The following is a 15,218-nucleotide window of genomic DNA, read 5'->3' as shown; positions in this document are numbered from 1 at the left end:
GGTGGCCGGGAGACAGCTTTGTTGGTAAAGTATCTGCTATACAAGTGAGAGAATCTGAGTTTGGATCCCCAGCACTCACACAAAAGACCAGGTTTGATGACTCATGCCTTTAATACTAGCAAAGTGAGAAGTAGAAACAGGTGGATCCTTAGGCTTTGCTAGCCAATCAGTAAACTCCAAGTTTAGTGAGTGATCCTGCTTCAAACAGAAAGGTAGATAGCAATAGAAGAAGACATGAGATTTGACCTCTGGCATCTACATGCCCATGCCCATGCATGCGCGCACGCGCGCACACACACACACACACACACACACACACAACACACGCTATGATAAGCACCAGTTTATTAGCAAGACTCTATGCCTTCCCATATGAAAGCAATGCAAAAGGATTATTAGTGAGATAATAAAAAATAAAAAAACATATTTATACTCACAGTGTACAAGTTTATTTAAGGCATTCTGACCAGAAGCAGCTTAGGAGAGGAAAGGATTTATTTAGTTCATACCTTCAGCCACAAACCATGTGAATTAAGAAGTCAGGGCAGAAACTCAAGCAGGAACTTGAAGCAGAAACTATGGAGGAATGATGTTTGCTGGCTTGCTCATGCTCATGATCTTATACAGCCTGGGATGACCTGGGAATGGTGCTGCCCACAGTTGGCTGGTCCCTTCTACCTCAATTAGCAATCAATACAATCCTTCATAGATATGTCCATAGGCCAGTCTGATCCAGGGAATTCCTCAATTGAGACTTCTGTCAGATAACATTAGGCTATGTCAGCAGACAGTTAAAACTAACTAGGAGGGGGATAAATATAAATAATGCTTCTGGTGGCTGAGAAAATATGCTGGACTTCCAAAGATATAGTCTGCAGAGAATGTCTACTCAACTTTGGGTCCCCATGGCCCAGAGGCCTCAGAAATCACAAGAATAATTGAAAAGTGATTGCTATTTTTGAATTTGTCACCTGCAGTCATAATAATCCCATATATCATTTCATAAGATAATAGCATGTTATACTAACATATGGCTATATTAAGTAAATTGAAAATCTTTTACACCAAAATATTTTATTAGGGAAATGATAAAGAGCTATGCTCAGCAAATAATTGAATTATCACTTAGCTATATGTAAATATTTTGAGTAACTGTTATAGGTCTCATCAGATTTAGGAACTTGTACACTGTGAGTATAAATATGTTTCTTGTTTTTTATTATCTCACTGATAATCCTTGTACATTGCTTTCATATGGGAAGGCAAAGAGTCTTGCTGAACTTTTTCCTGTCTGTCATTTGCTGCTGTTGTCATAATTTTTTAGATGGTCATAATAGTAGCCATTCTGGCCAGTTGCTGCCATACAGTACAAGATGCTACTGTTCCAAATAGGATTCAAGTACACATTAGCATGCTAGTATATAGTGTTTATATTAGCTTTATGTTATTAGCAAATATGTTTGAGCTATCAGATTTCATCTACTAAAAGCATTAAAACATCACAATCACAACCACACATCTGCAGCTTGTCTTTAACAAGCCACAGTCCTGTCATTGTGCTGCCATCTTCCTGATTTCCTTAAGAACAAATGTCTTAACAAAAATCATGTGATGATGTATCACCAGACTCACAAACAGCCTTTGTCAGGAAACTGTGCCAACCTCATCGCTGCACAAGCTGCTCAATCTTAGCCCCTGTATTTGTGGAGAAAACTCGTGTCTTTATGACCTTTGGACTGTTTTTTCTTCCAGAGGAAGAGCTCTGCCTTCTGAAGACTCACTTGCCTTTCGGTCACTTCCCCCAGTGTTGGCTAAGCAAGCCACAATCCACACAGTTGTTCACTTGAGCTGGGTTGAGGAAGACACCCTGTCTTGGGAGGCGGCAGGTTCAATACTATATCACTAAACCTCTGTCTTGAAATCAGAATGTCTAAATTAAATTCTGCCAATTACTGGTTGTTGTATGTGTCATTGAGTTATTGCTTATCCTACAATGAGAGAAATCAGAAGTTTTATAATGGAGAAGACAGGACAGGAAGAATGAAAAATGATGTATTATACTGAAATAACTTTATATTTAGAGAAAAGTTTTAAACATAGGGGCTTCCAATATTCCCTTCTCCCAGCTCTTCAACACATACAAAGTTTGAAGTTTTATGTGAGAAAGGTTAAGAACAGGAAAAGAATAAGTGTACAAAAATTTTAATACTTTTCAAATTAGTGACCTAAATATTTTTGGAGAAGTATATGTGCTGCCGAAGTGAGCACAATTTTTGGAGAAGTATATGTTAAAAACTAAACCAAGCTCTTCAGTACACACGTAGGGGTGTGTGTGTGTGTGTGTGTGTGTGTGTGTGTGTGTGTGTGTGTGTGTGTATCATTCTGATTTACAGATAAAAAAGTAGAAGAGTTACAAACTTTATAGCTTGAGGTAGAGCCAGAATTTGATACAAAATATTTATCTCTAGCATACTGTCACACTAATATGTTATGATTAGCATGGTCCAGAAATGGAGGCAACCTATTATAGTTACCTCAGGAAAAGCTGTGGGGAAAAGGTTTTGATAGTAGAAGCAGAAGACAAGACCAGAGAGGAAATGATAAGCCCTAGACTATGGAAGCTCACCATGTTAGGGAGGACTTTAAGATCTCAAGATTCCTGTGTACACACCCAGAATAACTCCCTCTTCTTCAGTGAAAGCAGAAGCTATGAACATAGTAGCCTACCATATCCTCCGTGATTGAGTTATGTGCTGTAGCAAAACTAAAGGAATTCTGCAGATGTAATGAAGAGAGAGTCCTTGGGGCTCTCACACTTCCCCATTTCTTTTTTTTTTTAAAGATGTATTTATTATGTTCTGCCTGCATGTATGCCTGTAGGCCAGAAGGCAGCACCAGATCTCATTACAGATGGTTGTGAGCCACCACGTGGTTGCTGGGATTTGAACTCGGGACCTCTGGAAGAACAACCAGTGCTTTTAACTTCTGAGCCATCTCTCCAGTCCCTATCACACTTCTCCATTTCTTAACACTCAAATTTTCAGGCCATTGTCCAGGTTCATCCCTTCCTTTCCTGTCTTCTTTTCAGCTTCCACTTTCAGAATTCTATAAAAATCTTGCTTTGCTGGGTGATAACAGGAACTTTACAGGCAGACCAGTGTGATTATATGTATAGATAATCTTAGAGTGAGTTTTGCTGGTAGCTTTTGGAAGTCAGTCACATAATCTCAGCTTATGGTTGCATGGTAGCAAGTTACCTAGCACAATGCTTTCACACAGAACATGAGCTCCAATGGTGGGCATTAGGCACTCATCAGATGAGCTTTGCAGACAGCCCTGGATCACAGCCAAGAGTACCAACAGGCATCTGCCCAGCCTTCTAGTTCATGGACGTGGGTCATAAAGCACAGCTCATGCAAGGCAAGGTGCAAAGGTGCCAGCCTTTGATCATGCATAATGCAACACAGTTAATCTGTGACCAGTGAAACACATGAAACATTCAATGCCTCTGGTTTCTATGATGTTTGATCACTTGGCTACCCCTGGCTTTGACAATAAAGTTAAGTTTCATTATAAAATTTAAGATCTGCTCTGATAAAGTTATCACACAAAAGGCTTCACTTTGAGTACCCTTTTCATTTAATTGCATTCTCACCTTCTGTGGGCCCTAGACATCTTAAACCCTTTCAGGGGTAAATTGTTATAAGATTGTAACAGTGTCTAATACCAATGGCAATCACATGATAGAGCATGAAGCAGTTTCATTCTGTTTAACTTGGGACAAATGGAAAACAACTGTCCCCATTGCTGGTTTGCAGACAAGATGTTACATCATTCATCCATCTACTCATTCACCATTTAATGAAATACTGAGTACAAAGAATGTTTCAGATATTCAAATTGATTTTACATATATGTAATAGCAGTGCTCACTTTGAGGAGAATCTTTTTATAAGAGGAACATTAGCTTCAATTCCTTTGTGTTCTAACAACAGCTGAACAAGTTCTTGGTAGTAATGGGACAGGACGGAGGCAAACCAATCCTACTCCCCTCGTGGGAGTCAGCGGAAGGAATCTCCAACCATATGTCTAAATACTCCAAAGGGTAATGTGCCATCCCTCCTAGTCACGGTCTAGACAAATTAAAGCCACTCGATCACAGTTTCAAACTTCCTTCACTCTTGTGTCATCACAGAAGTTACCGCAGGCCATCACATTTGTGGTGATGTCAGTCAACTGCCTGCTCACTGGAAGTTGGAAGGTTGCTGTTGATCAAACTCAACAAGCACATGTAAAAACATCAGCACATGTTGACCAACCATTAAGGAAATGAGAATCATAAATCCAAAGAGTCTGGTGGGGCTTCTAACAGATATAGTAATGAGGACTTTTACAATAAGATGCATGTTATTATGAAGGGACACAGGCAGGTGAAGGCTGAAGCCCATCATCTTGACAAAGTAACACAGAAATCAGGAGGAACTGGATAGATGATAGTTGTAGAGATTGAGAATGCTTTCAAGAGAGAAAATATAATCCATATATAATTAGTAGGAGGAAAAAAGGCTTTTATTTATCTTGTTTTTTGCTATCTCATAATTTATTCTATATTGCAATATTAGTAATTGAATATTCAATTTAGTTCCTTTGTGATTTAATTAAAATTTGACACCAGAATTAATTTAAAAGAATACTGTAAACCATTTTAAACCAGGCTTTATGCAAATACATCAGAGACATCATATATAAATAACCCCTTTCCTTAAAATATTTACAGATTTGTTAGAAAATCCAATATTAGCCTGTACAAAAGAGACAAAGTTATCACATAAACCAATACCTTAAAAAACAGAAGCAAGCCAACTATGAGTGACTCCACACCTGAAAGACCAATCAATATTCACGAATCTGAGGCAGGAGGATTACCATGAGTTTAAGGCCAGTCTGGGCTACAAAGTGAGACCCTGTTTCAAAAACAATACAATACAATACAACACATGGTAACATGATACAGAACTAGAAACAAATGTAGCCGAATTAATCCTGAACAAAGAAACCACTTTACACAGAGTAACTGGTTCTAAAGTATTATTTGCAGTATCATTTTATCCCTGGAGAACAGCAACAAATGATGGACTGTTCAAGTCCTTTCTAGCCCCATAGGCTGACAGTAACCTGTAATTATAATAAAGCTACATTTCCTAGTGATTTATGAAGTATTTTCAATGACACTATGTCATGGGTTCACAAGAGAACGTTCTGGATTTGATATTAGTCTTTCTAACAAATGCAGTTAGGGGGATATTAAGGTGCAAAATAAGCTGCCTAGACCCATCTTTGGGATTGCCCCCCCACTACAGATGTGCCAATTCCTCCTGGACCCTTCTAGAAATCATAGGAACCCAGGGATGTAATACACAACCTCACAGGCACTGTTCTCTTGCTTTCTGGTTGCTTAAGGTGCCTCTTGTTGCTGACAAAATTGGCACAAAGTTTTGCTCCAATCAAAGGAGCCAGATGGATTGCTCAAGGCACAGCTGCCTACATATCCCACTTCTCCTTAGGAAAAGATAAAATCTAGTTCACCCTACTGTATCACGCCTGTCACGCTGCTTCAAAAGCTCCCCCGGTAGAGACCCTGCATCCATATTAGTACATTCTGCTACACAGACTGCATCCTCGGTGTCCCAAAGAAACTTTAGTAGCGTTACTTTAAATAGTGACCCTATCCTTTGTTGTTTTCTCTTCCTAGGATGCAGACTTGAGCTTCCTAGGAGCCCAGGGGCTAGAAGATCTGAGGGACATGAGTCATATTGCTTTCAGACTTATCCTTCCCAGCGAAGCTGGCAGTCTCCAAAGTGCCTCAACTCCTCCCTTCTTTCAGGTGAGCTGTGTCTTGTGATATTCCTCTGCGGATTCAAGGACTAGACTCTTGATGGGCCCAACCTTCTAATTATACAGACATGCCCAGACAGCTCTGAATTCTAGGGAGAATGGAAGGGAGCCTCAAGTTGCACATGTTATTTACTTTCCACAACTCCTCTGGGATAGTCTGGAAGCCTGTGGCTTCAGCAACTCACTGGGCAATTTGGCAGCTCTTCTAAACCAAAAACTCAGATGCAGAACATTAACTTAAGTTCACAACGAACAAAGGTATCATGGCTTAGGAAGAAATATATGCAACTTGGATGATACAACTTACTGTCTTAGGAATACAATTGTTACAAGGCTTTAAGTCCTGCTTCATCGCTAGCATGACAGCAGATCCACTCCACAGCCTCTTCTCCACACGGATGCCTGGATCCACCTTTTGGGGGCCTGCTGTTCTGTTCAGTCACATTGTCCTTCTTGGGGTACCAACAGCTTCTGCCACGGAGTCTCAGCTTATTGCTTATCAGAAAGAGTCCTGCTTGTCTCTGGTTTTCACACTACAAGCTGTTGGGCTTCTCACAACAAACATCATGCCTCCATTCCTCCCAAACTCCCTTCTCTGTAGAGACAGAGCTAGTCTTCCCAGGGGCAGGGAATGTCTGCCCAGATACTTGGCCAACTTCTCTCACAGTACTCTTCCCATTGTGCAGTGATCCTTTCTATTACCAACTGTCATACAAGGACCCTACAAACCCATCTGTGTCTTCTACATGTCTGAATTCTAATTCTAACCTAGTTCCAACCCTTTCCTGTAAGGATCTGGGTCCCACAGAAAGAATCAGGCTTGAAATGCTGGGAAAAATTATACAGATGAGAATAACTCACAGACCTCTGTGGGAGTGGAGAAACTCCACAACACACTGTGACAGGAGCCTGCATTGCCAGGACATGCAGAGGAACTTTAGGCTGATGGCATGCCCAAGCTTCATATTCCAGGGGCCACTCAATATGGTTTAACTTCTATCTATGAATTACTCTGCTGGGTGTGTTGATTCAGGCCTACAATCCCAGCACAAGAGAATGCTGAGTTTGAGCCCACCCTGATCTACATAGCAAGATTCTATTTTTTAAAAGGTAATTATTTAGTAGAACCGAGCAAAAATCAGGTGAAATCAGTACAACAAAAAATGTTATTACATAATAACAGTTATTAAGATAAGGAAAGTGGGTCCAGAGTGGTAGCTAATGTTTTCATTATTCTAAAAAAACACCCTCATTAGGAGAATGCAAAAGGAATGGGATAAAACATATATCTTCAATATTTAATATTCAGCTTCATCAATTAGATAAAATGCTTGTAATTCACTTATAGGTTCAAAAGTTTGAGGTGTTTCATGTTGTTGGTTTGAGTTATTTGTTTTCAGACAGGGTCTCACTATGTAGTTCTGGTTGGCCTGGAACTCACTATATAGGCCAGGCTGGCCTACAGCCTACAGATCACAGTGATCTATCTGCCTCTACCTCCCAAGTGCTAGGATTAAAGGCATGTGGCCACAGGCTCAATAGTATGAGTTTGTAGATGTCTCAATCAATTACAATCTGGAAGCATGGTTATGTGTGTGTGTGTGTGTGTGTGTGTGTGTGTGTGTGTGTGTGTGTGTACATATATACATACATACACATATCGATAAACACACATTAAACTTCTTTAAAGTTTAATACCTATGTCTTAGTTAGGGTTTCTTTTCACAAGACACCATGATCACAGCAACTCTTATAAAGGAAAACATTTAATTAGGGCTGGCTTACAGTTTCAGAGGTTTAGTCCATTATCATGATGTCGGGAAGCATGGCAGCATGCAGACATGCCGCTGGAAAGGTAGCTAATAGTTCTATATCTGGATCAGCAGGAATAAAGAAAGTGAGCCACTGGGCCTGGCTTGAGCTTCTGAAACCTCAAAGCCCAACACCAGTGACACACTTCCTCCAACAAGGCCATACTTCCTCCAATAAGGCCACATGTCCTAATCCTTTCAAATAGTGCCATTCCCTAGAGCCTACAGGGGCTAGTTTCATTCAAACTACCACAACCCACTTATTTTTTTCTTTTTGAATTTTTAGTAGCTTTTACTTTAAAAAAAATACTCTTGGTTCTTTTTTCTTTTTTCTTTTTCTTTTTAGATTTATTTCCTTATTATGTATACAGTGTCCTGCCTGCATATATGCCTGCACACCAGAAGAGGGCACCAGATCTCATTATTGATGGTTGTGAGCCACCATGTGGTTGCTGGGAATTGAACTATTGAACTCAGGACCTCTGGAAGAGCAGCTAGTGCTCTTAACTTCTGAGCCATTTCTCCAGCCCAAGTAGCTTTGACTTTTAACCATGATGCTAATTCTGCCATTTCTATCATCTTTGGAATTATTTAGATGGCTTTGCAAGTCTAACACCACAGACTGCCATCTTGCTTTAACTCTGAATCCAAGAACAGAAAAGAGACAAATGAAGCACCATTTATTAGAGGGTGTTGTCCTCACAGCACAACACAACCACAGTACAGGAAAGACATTCATGGCCACAAACAGCCTGAACCTCTGAAGCATATCCCTTTTCCAAAAACAAAAGTGAATGAGAGAAATACCCATCACTTACTGTGTATGGAAATTGACCTTATAATACAAATTGTTTATTGGTAGATTGTTTCATATACTGATCAGCTATTCTTAATTTGAGCTAACTGGGTAAGACAGATTTAATTCTATGTTCTCAAAAAAGAAAAAAGCAAACACAACAATACCAATCATTGTTGAGAACATGAGCTCCAGTCTCTAAAAAAATAGATAATTTCTTTTTGAATCTATGGACCAAAAACTACACAAGAAGGTCTTCTAATTATTTACTTTTTTTCTGTGTGAACTCTTGACAATGAAAGAGACAGTCAACTTGATTCAACATAGAGCCATAAAATATGAAAAGGAAGGAAACACTACAGTAGACACTTACCACCAAGATGACCATTGTTCTGTAAATATATATATGCCCACGCCCTGTTCCTCCATCTTTGTATTCACTCTGTGGTCATCTAAATACCATTCTGTCTTTCCACATCTAATCACTGGTATTTTAGGGGGAAACTTTAGCCACCATTCCTACTTGGCCAGCACCCCTTAATCACAGCTGTTTACCACCTATGTACAAGCAGATCATTCTACTGAAACGGCTTCCTCTAAGGCAATTACAAGTGAGTCTTTTCTTGGTCTTTGTGCTGCAGGCAGTTCACCTGCATCACCAAGTCTCCCACTCATCCGGTTTCCGTGGCTGGGCCCTGGAGGGCAGACCTTGCAGCCCATAACCAGAAGCTTACTGGTTCCCTTACATTTGGTCTTTTGCTTAGCTACTTCAGAAAGTCAGGTCAGGCTATCTACTGCTCCTACCACATGGTCCTCCTTTTGAAGTGTTCTTCAGTGGAGAAGAGAGGAATGAGGAAATATCAGAGAGACCTAACCAACAAGAAGAAAGGCAGAGACACAGGATAGTCTCAGGAGGGCCTGGATCAATATCCAACAGCCTCGTCCTTTATTGAAAAGGGCTTTTTATAATATGCCAAGGAGAGAAGCAAAAGACCTCCCCCTTCCAAGATCAAAGCACATTGTTCAGCCAAGTGTAGACCCTTCCAAACACCTGGTAAACATGCCCATGACCAAATCATCTTGTTATGTAGCCCTGTTGGGTAAAGCAAGCCCAGATTCTCTGACCCTGAGTAAGTTCTCACTAGGAAGCCTCTGTGGGCTCCCACAGTCCTCTCCTTTTGGCCCCTTCTTCAGGCTCCAGGGACAACTCCATTCCCTGTTGTCTCACTCTACTCCAGGCCTGGAGGTATCTGTTCCCTGTTGGAACTCTGTCTAATCCAAGAGCCCCTCTAGACTGCCCTCTTGGTTAGGTTCTGATTTTGTTCTGTTCTCATCAATTTTACCACTAAGTATACTCCCTTTAGGGCATTGCCTCCATGGCTCTCCAGATACTTACCTTTTTTGACAAGTGCTATATTCTCAGTGATGAGTTAGAAGGCACAGGAAAACACAAAAAGTGTGTTTTCACTATAATCCTACCCCTACACATCACATATACAATATATGATTTTTCTTAAAGAAATAAAAGTGCAATTTCTAGAAGAAACACAGGGGATACCCTTCAAGAGTTTGGGTTACCTACAGACTTTTAAATTAGAACAGCAAAAGCGTAGGAGCTAACTAAGTATCAACAGATGGGACCATATGAGAAGAAAGAGTTTCTGTACAGCAGAAAAAGAAAACAACAGCAGAGCAAGCAGGCAGTCTATAGAACATGAGAAAAACTTTACAATCTACACTTAAGCAAGGGACTTAATTTACAAGGGACTGGAATTTACAAAGAACTGCAGAAATTAAACACCAAGGAAATAAAACTGCCAATCAAAAAAGGCAGATGATCTGAATAGACACTTATCAAAAAGAAGCAGAAATGGCCAATAAGTCTTTAAAAAAGTGTTCAATATCCCTAGCCATTGGGGGAATACAAATTAGAACTACTTTGAAATACAACTTTACCCGAGTCAGAATGGCTATCATCAATACATTTAATAACATACAGAGAGAAAGAAACCCTTATTCACTGTTGGTGGGGAGTAAATACAACCATTGTGGGAATCAGTTTTGAGATTTCTCAAAACTTAAAAATAGAACTACCATATGGCCCATTTTTTCTTACTCCTGGGCATATATCCAGAGAACTCTATACACTACCATTGAGATGCTTACATGTTTATTGGTTCATTATTCACTATAGCAAAGAACTAGAATCAACATAGTTGTCCATCAACACATGAATGGATAGTGAAAATTTAGTACATGTGACTGGAGAGATAGCTCATCAGTTAAGAGCCTTGTTCTTGTGGAGGACCTTGGTTCAACGCCAAGAACCCACATGGAGGCTCACAACTCCGGCTTCAGGGCATCCCATGCTCTCTTCTGACTTCCATGGGTACCAGGCACTCAAATAGGGCACAGACATATCTGTGAGCAAAAACACTCATACACATAAAATGAAATAAATCTTAAAAAAGAAAATTTGGTGCATATATGTACATTCACACACACACACAAACTACTCATCTCTAAAGAAAAATAAAAGCACAAAATGTTCAGGAAAATGGATGAACCGAGAATGTACAGTATTAAGCAAAGTCACACAATCTCAGAAAGGAAAGAAGCATGTTCTCCCTCATATGCAGAATCTAGCCAACAAGATATGTGTATATATAAACATATGTAAATGTGGGCACAGTATAGTATTTCAAAAAGAGAAAAAGGCTAGACATTAGGGGATGAAGAGAGACTGAATGCAGGCAATGAATATGAGTGATGAAGTAGGATAAAAAGCTAATCATTTTTGCTGTCATGGATTTTTCAATTTTGGTGGTAGAGAAGTACATAAAATATATTAGATACAGAAAATATAAAAACACAGTATGAAGCTCTTTCAGTATGAAGATTCCCTTTGAAATGGCTACTTTAACTGTATAGAAATTCAGTGAGATATATAGTTTGGGAGTCTAGTTAATTTTGGTGTTTGATTTTTTCCCCCAATTTTTAAAATAATGATGCATAAAATAAATAGTAAAATATTTTAAAAAGAAAAAATAAATTAAAAATGAGTAGAATTGGCATTAGAGAAATAGCTCAGTAAGTAAGAAAGCTTGCTGCGTAAGCATGAGAACCTGAGTTCAAATCCCAAGAACCCACATGAAACACTGGGTGGCTGCATTTGTGCCTATAACCCCAGCACTCTGGTGGTCAGAGACAGGAGGATCACTGAGGCTTGCGGGCTTCCAGCCTGGCTCCAAATTCAGTGAGAAACCTTGTCTCAAGAGAATAAGGTGGAGAGTGACAGAGAAGAACACTTAGTATATTTTGGCCTGTACATGGGCATGGGCACAGGCATGGGCATACACCAACACACACAGAAACAGTGCTGTGGGATGTTCTATATGTTCTGAATGTGCTGCTCTGATTGGTTAATAAATAAAGTGCTGACTGGCCAGTAGCCAGGCAGGAAGTATAGGTGGGACAAAGAGAGAGGAGAATTCTGGGAGGTGGAAGGCTGAGTCAGGAGACACTGCCAGTCGCCACCACCATGAGTAGCAGGATGTAAGGTACCAGTAAGCCACAAGCCATGTGGCAACTTATAGATTAATAGAAATGGGTTAATTTAAGATATAAGAACTAGATAGCAAGAAGCCTGAGCCACACAGCCATACAGTTTATAAGTAATATGTCTCTGTATGTTTGCTTGGGTCCGAGCAGCTGCGGGACTGGCGGATGAGAGAGATTTGTCCTGACCATGGGCCAGGCAGGACCAGGAAAACATCAGCTACAAGACACATACAAACACAAGTAAAAATAATAAATAAAATGGTTAAAATAATTCTTCCAAAATTATAAAAGTGATATATACCCCACATCTAGGGAAGTAATGTAAAAATATGCAAAGTAGAAAAGTGAATGCTCCCACATACCCAGTTCTTACACATTGCTTTCCAGTGCATTACTCACTTGCAACTGTTTTGCCCTTTGAATGCTAACAGCCTGACCAATCTTTCTTTGTTTCTGTGATATTCACACACACACACACACACACACACACACACACACACACACACACACCAAATACACGTATTTTCACATGGGAAGAAGTGATGATAGTTTTACAAGAAACAAGAACATATTATTTTGTCACTTGTTAGAAATCTATATTGATACTTTAGATAGTTTCATAACATTACAGAAGAAAAAATGTGTTATAATATATTGAAACATGTCTCCATTGATGGACATTCAGTTTTTTTTCTAGATGTTTTGAAAATATAAAACTGCAACAAGCCAGCAAGATGCTTAACAGGTAAAGTGTCTGCCATGCAAGCCTGATGAGCTAAAGTCAATTCCTAGAGCCCACATAAAGGTAGAAGCAGAGAACTGACACCACAAAGCAGTGCTCTGACCTCCATGCCTGCACACCACCTCCATCACACACATGTACACAAATAACAGTCATAATAATGACAATAAAAATTTAAATTGCTGCAGTAAATTACCTGTGTGCACATAGTCATATTGGCACATACATTCATTTAAGCTAAGTTCTTAAAAGTAGGGTCACTAGGTCATATCTACATATAATTTTAATCATGACCCTTTGATATCTCCTGTTAATTCAGTTATTATATTATAGATATAATAAGGTATATACAATTTCTGTATAATCTCTCTATTCTATTTACAATTACAGCTAATTTTCTATGTACTATATAATTTCTGAAGTTAGCTAAATATGAGTCTATATATCTATTAATGTTTGGGACTTTCTTAAATTTCATCAAATTACATCAAACCTCAATGTTTAAATGCAAAGAATTCATATCTAATCCACATAATATAAACACAGAGAGAAGCCAAAGTTTTGACAGAAGAATTAGATGCAATATACTCTTTTACATGAGTGCCTCTCAATTTTAAATGAGCCGAAATTAATTACTTCTTTTATGAGAACAAGAATTGGTCAAATGATTTCAAAATCCAGAAACTCTATGTTTGAGGCATGTGCTTCCATCACACCTAAGACTGACTCCAGACACACTAACTCCACAGACCAAAAATCATGTTTGCTGGACAATACAAAGAAGACTAGAGATTCTCTCAGTGTGGTGAGTCAATAGTCATGTGATACTTGTGTCATAAAAGGGTTCATTTTTAGATCAAGATAAATGAAAACAGAAAAAGGAAAAAGGATTCCAATTCTAAGCCCCCAAAACACTGTTATGTAGGTTAGCACATCTAACAATCTCTCAAAGTTAATTTAAGGAAATAACATTTCTCAAAGGCTTGGAAACATTCAGTCACTTCTATCACCAAAGTAAAGTCCTATAAACCAGTATAAAGTGGTTAGTAGAGGGATCTATGAGAAGAAAACTCTGGACACTTTTCATATTTAGTATATACTCTGCTTAATCATATTGTTGACATGTAAGAAACTCCTGTGTACAGGGCATGGGATGAAGAGTTAGAAAATTTATAAAGCCAACAGGAGATGACTCAATGGCCTTTGTGATACCTTAATCTTATGCCCTGCATGGCTGGAAATGGCACTGAATTTAACTGCTAGGTCTTGTAACATGTGGATTTCACTTTCTACACAGAATTGACTACTTGCCTATAACTCTAGAGTCTTCCAACTAGAAACAGGTCTTTCAATCGAAAAGAAATGAAAACAGAAAACCTGAAATAATCCAAACACTGAACCCCGAGGAGTTAATCTCTTACCTGAGTAATTAACAAAGACTTTCAATTATCTTGCTCTCATCACTTCAGTGAAAAAAAACCTAGTTGTTATTTCCAGAGGAAATCCATGTCCACAGACCATAAACTCAATCTAGTTAATAGCTAACTTGGGGAAAAGGTGGGAGTTGGAGTCAGATGAAGAACCACTGTAGGGTGATGGTAAATGAGTTACCTCCAGACAGCCAGCTGCTACTGTCTGAGACCTCTACTGAGACTGAGTGAGAGGAGATGTGAAAAGCAAGACATAAGCAGCCAGAAAGATAAAATTCTCCCTAGCTGAACTCACTGCAGGAGTAACTAAAAAATGACAAGGACTCTGGCTAAAGAAGGAAAGCAAAGAGAAGAAAAGGTATGAAAAGATATAGATCAAAGGTGCTAGCTAGAATTCTTCCTCCTCCATGCTTCTCAAGAAGCCAGTAAGACAGGGTTTGATGTCTTGGGACAAAGTCTAAGAGATTCTATCTAAGACAGAAACCAAGGTCGCTCCCACTCCTACTCTCCTCCCACTTTCCAAGCCCTTATATAAGATTAGATGCACAGGAGATCTCTATAAAAAATCCTGTGATTTTTATAATTGGTTACTAAAAGTACTACTTGAGATCTCAGTGGAAGGCTGGGCCAAAGTAAAAACAGTGCTCATGAACAACTACAAGAAGATACCACATGGAAAACAGAACTTGTCCCTCAGTGGGTTCACAGTCAACAGAAACTGAATGTCTTCTTATGTGTTTACAAACAACTAAGTTTAATTCAGACAGGATGTAGCTTTTATAACATAAGAAAACTGCAATAAATGACAAGACAACCCTAAACTAAGGGACAAAAGTCTTGCAAAATACCAAATATGTTTAATGTAGAGATTCTGGATGAGGAGTACACAGAACCCTAGAATCTGATGCAATTTCTAAATCTTAGTTTATTTTCCTGTTGCTGTGATCAGACACCCTGACGAAAGCAACTTAAGGGAGAAAGGT

At 39.1% G+C, this 15,218-nt stretch overlaps 1 pseudogene across 1 annotated transcript in view; it reads right to left on the bottom strand.

Annotated features, from left to right (window-relative positions):
• Positions 1-309: 309 nt before the first annotated feature.
• LOC121828995 (formin-1-like) overlaps positions 310-15,218 on the bottom strand; it is a 57,803-nt pseudogene continuing 42,894 nt past the window's right edge. The window contains exon 4 of the transcript XR_013050641.1: positions 310-14,857. The product of XR_013050641.1 is annotated as a formin-1-like (transcript). The remainder of the gene's footprint in view (positions 14,858-15,218) is intronic.

The sequence above is a fragment of the Peromyscus maniculatus genome, chromosome 4, assembly GCF_049852395.1.
Source record: "Peromyscus maniculatus bairdii isolate BWxNUB_F1_BW_parent chromosome 4, HU_Pman_BW_mat_3.1, whole genome shotgun sequence".
Classification (NCBI taxonomy): domain Eukaryota; kingdom Metazoa; phylum Chordata; class Mammalia; order Rodentia; family Cricetidae; genus Peromyscus; species Peromyscus maniculatus.
The sequence above is the reverse complement of the archived record's forward strand: the minus strand, read 5'-3'. Positions and strand labels throughout refer to the sequence as shown.